The sequence below is a fragment of the Polistes canadensis genome, unplaced genomic scaffold (genome assembly GCF_001313835.1).
Source record: "Polistes canadensis isolate GaletaPanama2010 unplaced genomic scaffold, ASM131383v1 scaffold_0, whole genome shotgun sequence".
Lineage (NCBI taxonomy): Eukaryota > Metazoa > Arthropoda > Insecta > Hymenoptera > Vespidae > Polistes > Polistes canadensis.
Window position 1 is genome coordinate 1,705,508 of NW_014569547.1, and position 12,165 is coordinate 1,717,672.

General features: G+C 29.5%; 1 protein-coding gene across 2 annotated transcripts in view; it reads right to left on the bottom strand.

Annotated features, from left to right (window-relative positions):
- Window positions 1–9,494, bottom strand: part of LOC106793566 (GATA-binding factor A-like) — a 53,278-nt gene extending 43,784 nt beyond the window's left edge. For both annotated transcript variants that reach the window (XM_014760615.1, XM_014760605.1), the window contains exon 1: window positions 9,224–9,494. The gene's annotated coding sequence lies outside the window, so the exon portion shown is untranslated. The remainder of the gene's footprint in view (window positions 1–9,223) is intronic.
- Between the last annotated feature and the right edge of the window lie 2,671 nt (window positions 9,495–12,165).

Sequence of the window (12,165 nt, forward strand, 5' to 3'; positions counted from 1 at the left end):
TGAATTCTTAATTTTATATAAAATAATTTTAAATTAAATAGAGAAATATAATATTGAAATGAGAAAGAATCATTTGTTGGATCGATTATTGCTAATATCTGAATTCTTTTTGAATTTTCAGTTTTATAAAGGTATGTGTGTAACAAATTGTTGATGATTTTAAAGTTAAGTAAATGTACTCCTCCTGTATCATCTTATTCTGAAAAATGAACAAAAGAAAAAAGATTAATAATTCGAAAGTTAAGCTCGGCATATGAGATAAGTAGTTTTCCGTATAGACTTGATCTTTCGCCCACGTCGCTTGTCCCAGATACGATCTGGATTATATTATCCGGTTCTCCGAGAGGATTCTTTCAGAACTGGTGGTGGTTGTGGTGCCAAGTGAGTCCAAGAGCAATCCGGTAGCGGAAGAAATTATCAGAGTAGATCGCCATGGTGATTACCATGCATATATGTATAATATGTATATATATGTATGTATGTGTGTGTGTAAACTTGTATCTAACTAACTTAAGTAAATACTTTGTGCAAAAATTATTCCCTTTTATCGATATTACGATCTCTAATGTAACAATTAATATTTATATTATTATTGTTATATCATTATTTTATTAAATTAATTTTCCTTTCGTTTTTTTCTTTTTCTTCTTTTTCATTTTTCTTCTTATTTGATTCTTTCAATGATACGTCTTTTTTTTTTAGAATATAAACAAGAAATATGTTGAGAAATTAATAATTCATCGTTTTATATTTTTCTCTCCGTTGTTCTCATAATTTCAATGGAAAATCATTGACGTAAATGAATGATCAATATAAATGAAGCTACGTATTTATAATTATTACTATAGTTTATTAATTGTGTATATATATAAGAAATATATTATGTTTGAAGAAGTATATATATATATATAATTTTCGAATAAAAATGAAAAAGAAAAACAAAAGAAAAGAATTGATATTAAAATAAGGTGAGAAAAATCGAGTACATTAGAAATCTTTTATTCTTAAGATTTGGTGTAAATCCAACAATTATGGAAGATGAAAAAAAAAAAGAAAGTGTCTAGTGTGGTTCAAAGGGAAAAGATTAGAAAAAAGGAGAAAAAAAGGGATGCATCGTAGGACCGTAAAGAGCGTCGAAACGACGACACGACGACAAGAAAGGACGTTAAAATCGGCCAAGGTTCATTTCGAAAAGAGCCACTTCGAGTTTTCTCTCTCTCTCTCTCTCTCTCTGACACACTCACACGTGCACGCACACATACAAGGCGCCGCGCGACAACTAATTAGGCTTAAAAAAAAAGCCGGACTAGTGCTTTTAAAGGACCGCCGTTATAGAATCGTGCCTTTGTCATCCGGACGAGTGAGTTAGCCACTAAAAATCGACGTGAGAAAAATATCGACTACTATTTTATACGACGACAATCCCCACAACCAACCCTCCCCCTCCTCCTCCTGCCGCTACCACCATCACCTCCCCCTTTACGTTTCTTTTTTCTTCTTTTATTACTTTTTAGAAAATTAAACGTTTAGATCTTTCCTTTTTATTATTATTATTATTATTATTTATTTTAAGATTAATGGATTAATAATATTGTTAATTATGCGCTACATCATCAATTGCATTTTTTTTTTTTTTTTTTCATTTTTCTCTTCTCTTCGATAGAATTCAATTTTCAATTGTAACATCCTCGTGGTAAATTATTTTTGTTTCAAAATTAATATCCAGAAAGATCGCATGGCAATTGACGACTCTTATTTTATTTAAATATATATCATAAGTAATTCGGATATACACATATATATGTTTGTATGATATAATATTTAGAAATTATTCGCGTTTGAAATTGCACAATTTTGTTATTTTCGTTAAATTTATTCTTATTCTTATTCTTTTTTTTTTTTTATTTTATTTGGTAGAGAAACGAAATTTGGGAACCACGAGAACACGTAAGTCCCAAACGATTTTTCGAGTGGTGGTGAACGGCGGGGAGGAGGGGGGAGGGGGGAGGATAGGAGGACGACGACTTAAGTATATCCAGGAACGTATTCACGTTTTTGAACATGGTCCAGACCCCAAAATGGTCTGGCGCCACTTCGGATCATCCATTTTACGCCACTTGTTCGAGCCCCCCCTACCCCCTGCCCCCTGTCCCCCCCCGTGAGAGATCGCTTCCTTGTTTGAGGACTCCTTCGCCCCTTCCTTCTTTTCTTCAAAACATTATTCCACGAAAGGGATTCGTGTTAATCTCGGCTTTGTCGGTAGAATTAAGTCAACGATTTTTTAATTTCACATGGAAAATTTTCATTCGCCAAATATCATCATCATCATCTATCGTATATTAATTATTTTCTTACGCGAGAGACTTTTATATATGATATACGATTATTATTATTATTATTATTATTATTTAACAATTAAGGAAAATTTTCTTTCTTTTTTTTTTTATTTAAGCGCGATATAAGTGTGGTAATATAATTATTAATCTAAATAGATTGAAAATAAAACTTGTATAAAAAGTATACGTATGTCGTTCGTTCATTGGTCGATACGCGAAGAAAAAAGAAAGAGTATAAATGATAATTGACTTGAGAAAAAACGATGTTAGTAGTATAATTTATTCGCATTCGTGACCCACGATAAGAAAGTGGTGGTTGATGTTTTAAAAAGATCGTTGATTCTTAATTGCTCTTCACACACAAGGTTAATATCTATTAATTGATTAATTAGAATTTTTGTTTGAATTTAATTTTGTTATGGAGAAAATTTAGCACGGATATTTCTTTTATAAATTATCCATTATTACTATATTATTATTATTATTATTAATATTATAATATTTTAAAGATTACAAAATATCACACAGGGGGGAAATTAATTCATACGAATAACTTAGTATAATAATAATAATAATATATTTGTATAATTTAATATGTGATTGTTATTAAAAATTTTCTTTTGTCTTAAAATGACAATAATGAAATAAATAAAATAAAGGAAAAGGAAAAGCCTAGAAAAAAAAAATGAAAAAGAGTATCGGCTCGAAAGAAAACTTTTACTTGTTGTTAACGTACTCTTAAAAAAAAAAAAGAAAAAAAGAGAAGCCAAAACAGTTTTATCGAGCACCGAGCGATAAGTTATCGCTTTAATGGGTACTCCTCGAACCGATTACTTCATATCCGCTCGAAACGTACATACCTAATCAGTGCGTTCCAAGCGCATCGTTTATTTTTTTTATTTTTTCTTTATATTCCTTTTTTTTCTTTTTTTTTTTATATTCACTAAACTTTTATACACTTTTCACGCTTTGTCTTTTCAAACGTTAGTAAATTTTAACCCGTTTTACAAAGAGAACACAATTTTGTCTATTATCATTCCATATATATCCATTCATTAAATGAAACAATAATTCGAAAAATGATTTTGTACTTCTATCGAGATCATAAGTATACATTTTTATACGATTACATTAAATTTTAATTTCAATTATTATTATTATACTGTTTTTTTTTTTAATCACTACTAATTCCATTAATTTCAACACCTTTTTTTTGGTGTTTTAAAATATTATTAATATTTTCTATAAAAAATAATACTATATACATATATGTGTAAAATAGAATATATTTTCTACCATTATACATACACATACACACGGGTAATGTGTGAAGATCGAAATAAAAGAATAATGTTGGGGTATAGTCGAGCAGAGAGTACCTACACGTTTACGTAGGCGTAAAAGGTGAATACGAACGAGCGACGTTTGGTCATAAAGCAACGAACGTTCGTGGTTCGTTGGTAGGCCCCATGGCAAGTCAGTATGGGGGTTCACAAGAAGGAAGGGTCAGCGGGGCCCATAGGCAAACCCATACGGATATCCTCTCACACCGACATATTCTGAAACAATGCCTGTCTCCGTATCGCGATACGATTTCTTAGGTTCCGATGTATATATATATATATATATCTTCTTTATCACCAAAAAACCAACAAAACCACCGTATCCCACTCGTCTTCTTTTCCAAACCAACGACAAGTGCCAGAGAACGAGATTAAACAAATGTTGAATACAAAAAAGATTCCAAAGAAAATAATCAAATTGTTATTAACGTTAAAACCTTTCGATGATTATTTTTTTCTTTTATTTTCTCTTATGTTTGTTCGAAATGATAAGTTCATATTATTTTTGTAATAGATGATAATATATTGTTGTCTCTTCAATATAATTTTATTGTTAATATAGATAATTTTTGCTTATCTTATATAATGTAAATTTGTTGTTAGTTATTTTTTTCGCAAATTAATTAGTGTTACTCATAAGTAATATAATATATTTTTCTATATTATAATAATTATTTTAGTTATTATATATTAATTAAAATTATGTTTAATTAATAATGAATAGTATAATAAAAGGTAGATAGGTAGTAACACGTGAACGATTGCAAAGGGAACAGACCCTTCATATCAGTAAAATGAAAGAGTTCGCGATTTTATTGGATTTATTTTTAATCGAAAAACTTAAACCTACGAACATTTTATTCTTTTTTTACTTTCTTTTTTTCGAAATTTATTTGCATCTAATGTTAATAACGTTTTCAAGATATTTTTTTGTTTTCTATATTGTTCATTGTGTTAATTTATAAAATGAATTGATAGTAGAAACGATTGAAAGATAATAACCGAATTTAATTAAATAAAGTATTTATATAGAAGTATATAAATTTGATGATTGGTAGAACTTTTATCATCGAGAACAAATGTTTCCTCTGCTTCGTATCCCTTCCTTTTTTTCCTTTTTTTTTTTTTGGTTTGATAGTTTCGAGTGATATCATGTGCACAACATATGAATTTCATAGTCTATTTTATGTATTCGTATAGTGACGATCACTATACTCCCTTTTACTATTAAAATTATTTATTTATTTCATTTATTTATCGTTGTGAATGCAAAAACAAAAATTTGAAGATTTATTATTATAAATTTCATTTTTAATTATAACCCGGGAATTATTACAAAAATGAATATTTCTTTTTTTCTAAAAATATTTTTAATCGTAGATAAAATTTAAAAATGAGTGTCTAGTAAATTCGTTTAAAAAGAAAAAAAAAAAAGAAGAATAATTTGCGAATAGGCAAGTCACCCGTAAAGATGGCCGTTTAGATAAGAAATTACTCAAAATTACACGTTATACGATTCAAAGGAAACAATTGTTTTCGTCTTTTTTTTTCCTTTTGATAAAAAACTGAAAATTACTCTAGCGCAGTCATTGTCTTTGCCAAACATATATTTATAGATAAATATAATATTTATTAAATGTGAAATATAGAACAAGACTCATTTACATGCACACACACACACACACTAGTGTGTGTGTGAATAGATAATTTAATTATTCAATAAAAAATAATATTTATAAAATAATTTAATAATGAAAAAAATAATATCAAATGTGAGATTGGTATATCGTGCTGAATTTGTATATAATTCAAAAAAAAAAAAAAAAAAAAAAAAAAAAAGAAAAAAAAAGAAAATAGAGGACGACCAATTTATGCGTCTTATTAAAAGAACAAACTCGCACGCATGCGTACACAATTTGCAATGTAAAGTTGTTGTAAATGCGAAGTGAACGCCGCATTGGTATTGCTTCGTACCAATTATGGGATAATTTATCGTCCGACTTTTAATGTATTGCTTTTGCTTATTTCTTATTTGTATTTTTTTATATTTTTCTCCACCTCTTCTTTCTTCTTCTTCATCTTCTTCTTCTTCTACTTACAAATAATTTTTTTTTTTACTTTCTAATTTCCTTACAAATGACATTTGAAAAGTTTTAATATTTACAACACGTATGTGTGTGTGTGTGTATGTATTTTTAGCGAATATAAAAAGAATATTTGCTTAATCGAATAATTCGTGTCATTGAATTTAATCAAAAATATCGAACTTATTTATTCAAATTAAATTCATTTCTCTTACTATTCGTGAACATAATGATATCTTAATCATTATTTCTATTCTCGTATTATATCCTGTTAATTCGATCAATTTGTATTCGTCAAAAAATATCGAAGGATCTTCTTCTCATCCTTTTCTTTTTTTGCTTTTACGTGGATCGGTTCTTCTTATCGAAGTATCTTTTCATTTTCTTTTACAAATCAAATATTTCTGTTAGAGTAGAAAAGGTATACCTTATTATTTTTTTCTTCATTACAATTTATATAATGCATTTGAATATAATTATAAATAATGAATTTGTGTTTTTTCTTCGATTCTCTATAATGTTTGTTCAAAGTAAATGAAATACTTTTCTTTTTCTTATCCTCGTGAATCATTATCACCTTTTTTCCTTTTCTTCGTCATTCTCATATAATTTGATACACTTTTTGCGTTCTAGGTAATCGTAAATAAATAAACAAGATTTAAACGAGATAGTATAAACCTTGTATAAAGTAGACAACAACGATATAAAAAAAAAAAAAACGATGATATGATTGTCAATCGTTGTTATGAATATAATCTCAGTAATAATAATAAAAAAATGTATATTAAAAATTAATAATTATAATAGAAAGTAGAGTAAAGAGAAATATTATAATTGATGGATTAGTATATATGTAGGTATATGCGTGTACGTAGGATATACACATACACCTAGATAATCATAGTTGTAATCTACATCTTTTTGCGGTCTCTGCGGGAAGTAACTATTTAGATAAATGTGTTTAAACAATGCCGGTGCCGGCATGTCTCGATGCTTCATCATACAATTATTTATTAGTTTTAATCTTATGTTGTTAGTATATACGTATACGTAATATACATATACATTTATAAACATGTGTATTAGTATATTATACTTATTATTCATGGAGTCTTATCGTTCACACTTTCTAACATCGTTTTTCCACCTACACACAACGATGAATTAATCTTAACTTTGGTATAACAGTGTTTTATCATAGTACTCGATGTGTTAGGGTTTCTGTCTGTAGAATTTTTCTTTCGACATATATGGAACAGAATTTTCTTATAAATTTAAACGATTATATATATATATATATATATATAGTGTATGATATAATACGATTGTTCAATTATCAAATATTAATTTTGTTTTGTATTTTTTATAAATTTGTTTTAGGATTTTACTTACAACGGAAGGAATTTATAATTTTGTAAATTAATGATATTTCTTAAATACTCGATATTCAACGATATAATTTTCGTTTTATATTTGTTTTACTATCATGTTTTATAAATATTTCTTTCTTTTCTTTTCTTTTTTATTTTCTTTTTTTAAATTGCGTTAAATTATACGTACACTTTATCGTACATGAAAATAATATATGTATACCGAAAAACGTGTATAATTATTCATATATATATGTTATAATTTTTGATAAGATTTTGTCAGAAATAGAAATTTCATTTCGTGTCCTCGCTTGCCTTATGTCTGATAATATTTTATCAGAATAATATTTTCTTTTTTTTTGTTTTAATTTCTTTTTTCGTTAATCGCGATATGGAAAAAGATTTTTTTTTTCTTTTTTCTTTTAACGAAATTGCGTGATGTGGAACCATTGAAAAATTTTTCATGCTCGTTACAACGCCCCGAGTTTATCCGAGAATGTTTACAAAGGATTGCTTTTAAGAATGCAAGTATGCGTGGAAAAAAAAAAAAGAAAACAGAGAAAAAATAAAAATGCACTACTTATTCTATGTTTATTACGATTATCTCGCGAAGATACTGCCATTAACAGTAATCGTTATTAACGATTTTATTGACTATAACCAAAACTGAGACAGACAGAAAAAGGAAAAATGAAAAGGAGATAAGAATTATCAAGAAGAAAAAGAAGAAGAAAGATAAAGAAAAACAAAAAACACACGACAAAACCAAAAGAAAAGAAGATTGATTTAAAAAATATAAGTAACATTAACCTATAATTTCTTTCGCGACGAATTCAATATGGCGCGGTCCGTCCGTCCAATCCGAGATTGCCAATTAGAAATTGTTTTGGCGGGAAAATGAATTTCTTATAAAATACAATTTTTGTTTCCCCTCCCTTATTTTTCGGCATATCGTTTCAGTTTACAAGTATAACCCCCACCCCCCCACTGTAGAATATTTTTTTTCTCTCTCTTACTGTCTCTTATTCTTTTTCTTTTTCTAAAGTATAAGATTAAAAGTAGCAGGTTAATCTTTATTGCAGTTCTCGAACGAACGGAATGATGGCGGACGACGACTCGCGACTGGCCTTTTTCAAAGGCCGAGTTTTTTTTAATTGCCGCCGGTGCGTTAAGGTGTATTCCGAATCAACGCATATTTAAAAACAAGGGCTACCGAACGAGCAACTTATAAGAAAAAGAAAAACAAAGAATTCTTGTTTTTTTTTTTTGAAGTTATACTTCTTTTTTTTAGAGTAGAAAAATATCTGGGTTGGGTGATATTATAACGCAATGGCGGACTTTTCAAACTTTCTTGATCGTCGAATCATACTTGGTTTTTTTTGTTTTCATATTTTTGACTCTCTCCCCCAATCGCAGATATTTTTGTTTTTTTGTGGTAACGTTCTCTAATATAATTTTCAATAATAATTATTATTATTTGAAATATTTTGTTCGATATCAGGTATACGCATTTTTAAGAAATTTTCTATACTATTGGATTATTTTCAGTACAATATTTTTATATTCATTATAGATGATTATATTGTTTTAAATTATATATTGTAAAATTAATTAATTCATTTATTTGACTGTTTTTTAATTTTATCGTAGAATTTCTACAATTTTTACTATTTCTTATTATATTATTAGCTTACAGCAGTAAAGAAAATTTGCAATTTTTTGCCGCGAATTAGTTTTCTTAGAAAACCAAAAAAAAAACAACAACAACAACAACAACAATATCTTTTAATCATCATTTAGTAATCTTATATCACCAAGTTGTATCATTATTTAATATTGGAATACTGTTTCTCATTAATTACTTTAGAATAAACTCGCATTAGTTAGTATCCATAACTTTCACGCTTAGATGTATACCTATGACAATGACATTAATGTATCGTTTAAAACAAAATGTTCTCTCGAAAATTGTTACTTATCAATAACGATCTGTCAAATTATCTGACAAAGCGAAAGGAATCATTTAGATAGTCACGGATCGTTAGGATGACAAATAATAATATAATATTAAAAGGGGTATTAAAACTTACGTGTAATCAGTCGAAACTCGGCATTCTCGTTCCAGTAGGTTTGAAACAATGTTTTAAACAATGATAGTGATTCTATCTGATTTATCGATAGAAATTATGTTGAAATAATAATAAGTCACTTTATCGATATTAGAGATACACTAATAATAATATCCTTTTTTCGTTTATGATTTAGGATGAGACTTAGGCCTAAAATATTTGTTCCGCGTTTTTTTGACTATTCATCGAAATAATGAATAAAACACTGACTCGATATTATTATTGGTATTGTCTTTCTCTCTTCTTCTTCTTCTTCTTCTTTTTCTTCTTTTTCTTTTTGATTTTTGTTTTTTGTTTTTTTGTTTTGTTTAAATCATTTCCATATCATCGAACATGGTTTGAATTTTTGTGATTAAAAAGACAGAAAGTCACGCAGAGTTTGTTCTTAGTTTTTTTTTTTTTTAAGTTCCGTCTTAAATATCTACAATCAAGAGTTAGAATATATCACTCTGAAAGGTCCAGTTTCATAGTGGGTCATCGCAGATAACTGATAATGTCTCTTAGTAAGAGTTTATAATGACAACAACCAGTTTATCACAAATATCACATTTCCCACGAATAAATAATTTCTCATATAGTTAGTTTAAAAAAAAATAACCAATCGTAGAAATAATCACTGAATCTTTCTTTTACACCCACGAAGTTTATATATAACAAAAAAAAAGAAAGAAAGAAAGAAAAAACAAACAAAAAAACACCGAATATTGTAATATAATAATCTCGCGTTCACAATAAATTTATCAAACAAAATCCTGATATATATCCAATAAGTCCATCATTGTCCTTGAAACAATATGATACACTACTACTACTACTACTACTATTCCTCTCTTCTTATTTTAATTTAATCACGTATCAAAACAAAACGTCTTATTGACTTATTGTAACTTATTCACAAAATATAATCAATGAAAATTTGTTATATTTATTTCGAATGTAATAATAATAAAAAAAAAAGAATAATAATAATAATAATAATAGTATTTAATAATAATAGCACAGTAGTATTAAAACAGCAAGTAACAGCAGTAACAGCAGCAGCAGCAGCAGCAGCAGAAGAGACGCACTGGACGTGGTGCAGTCGATGACTGCAGCTCAGAAACTGTCCTGGACAGTCACCTCTCTCGTAGCACCAGTTGGCTGGGTTGAGAAGAGTGAACGAAACCACAAGTAAGAAAGAGAGAGATAGAAAATGATCAAGGAGAAAGGCGGTTAGAGGGTAGGGCTGAAGAAGGCCGGAGTAGGCTGGAGTTGACTGTTGGAGGCCGGAGAAGTTAATACGAATGTGAACGAATTTAACCGAGTTTAACCGAATGTTAAGGAGATGGCGAAGAGTCTGACGGTAAAGAGAGAGAGAGAAATAGAGAGAAAGAGAGAGAGAGAGAGAGAGAGAAAGAGAATGACTTAAACATAACCTGAACAAGGGGAGTTTAGGTGGGTATTGGAGGTGGGAATCGAGCTAAGTGGTTTATACACCTTTGGGTCTGGGGAACAGGGGGAAAGGTGGAAAGAAGGCGTTACTATGTTTCGTATCTAAAGCTCGAGTTAAATCCTCGGAGGCGGAGTTCAATACGCCCCCGCGTTTAACTCGAATTACTACTACCCAAGAAGAAGGGACCCTCTTTTAAACGGGGGCCTTTCCTTTCATTTGGTTCGATTCCCGATGCTGAGGTAGGACGGGACAAGTATCGTCAGACACCGCCCCAAAACTTGCTGCAGCTTTGAATTTTCACCGAGTCTTTTATTGGCCTTTTTGTTTTTTTTTTCTTACCTTTTTGTTCGTTTCTTTTTTTATTTTTGCTTATTTGCTTGCTTGCTTGCTTGCTCGCTTGCTTACTTTAACTTAAGTAATTCTCTTTCTTTCTCTTTCGTTAGTTTTATTTGAAACTTCTCTCCCTTCCACATTCACCGACCTATAATATCCGACCAGATCAGCACAGGATAAGGCAGCACAGGATCGTTCCTCAGTGGATATCTCAGACTATTCGTGCCGCCTCGTATACTGACTTATGGACTCCCCTTTCTGTTCCTTCCCTTTTCTCATATCTCCTTTCACCCTTTCTTTAATTTCCTTTTCTCTCTCTCTCTCTTTATTTTTGATTTCTTTCTTTAATTCGTTCCTTCCCTTTCCCTAGTTTCCGTGTCTTTGCTGTAATCAAACTCCGAAAGTAAATCTCGACATTTTCCCTTTTATTTAAACACCCCCCAATCCTTCTTCCTTACGTGAATTTTCTTTCATTGTTCTCCCTCGTCAGATTTGAAAATTTCCCACTTGGTTAATTATTGTTAAAAAGTTACACGCCCGACTATTAATCGTTTGGTAATCGTGTACGATCATTGTTGAGGGGGTGGGGATTGATTAACAATTGTCAAATTTTAACAAATCTCTTGTTAACAATTGAATGCATTAAAGTTATATATCCAAAGTTTAAAAGAAAAAGAAACTAATCGGATATCTAAACAACATCAAAATGGCCGATTACCGCGATTCAAAATGGCGGAGATGAAAGAACCAATGAAATGAAAAGAAAAGAAAAAAAGACGATCAAAACAAATGAAATAATACGTCGTAGTCGTTGTCGACTTATTTCATTCGTTTCCCATCAATTAATTATAAATAAACTTCGAACGTGCCGGGGTGGAGGAGGAAAAAAGGGGGATAAAAAAATATTTATATATCGTAATTAAAACATTAGCCGATAGATAATAAGTCGAGTTCGTTGAAGATGCCGTTTGAATAAGTTTCTCTCGTAAGTACACCCACGAGAAATCACACACAGTTCCTTACTTACGTATTTTACAAAAAAAAGAAAAAAAGAAAAATAAATAAATAAAATGAAATGAAATGAAATGAAATCAGGATGGTCGGAGCCTTCGTTAATTGGAAACTCGTACGTTAATTG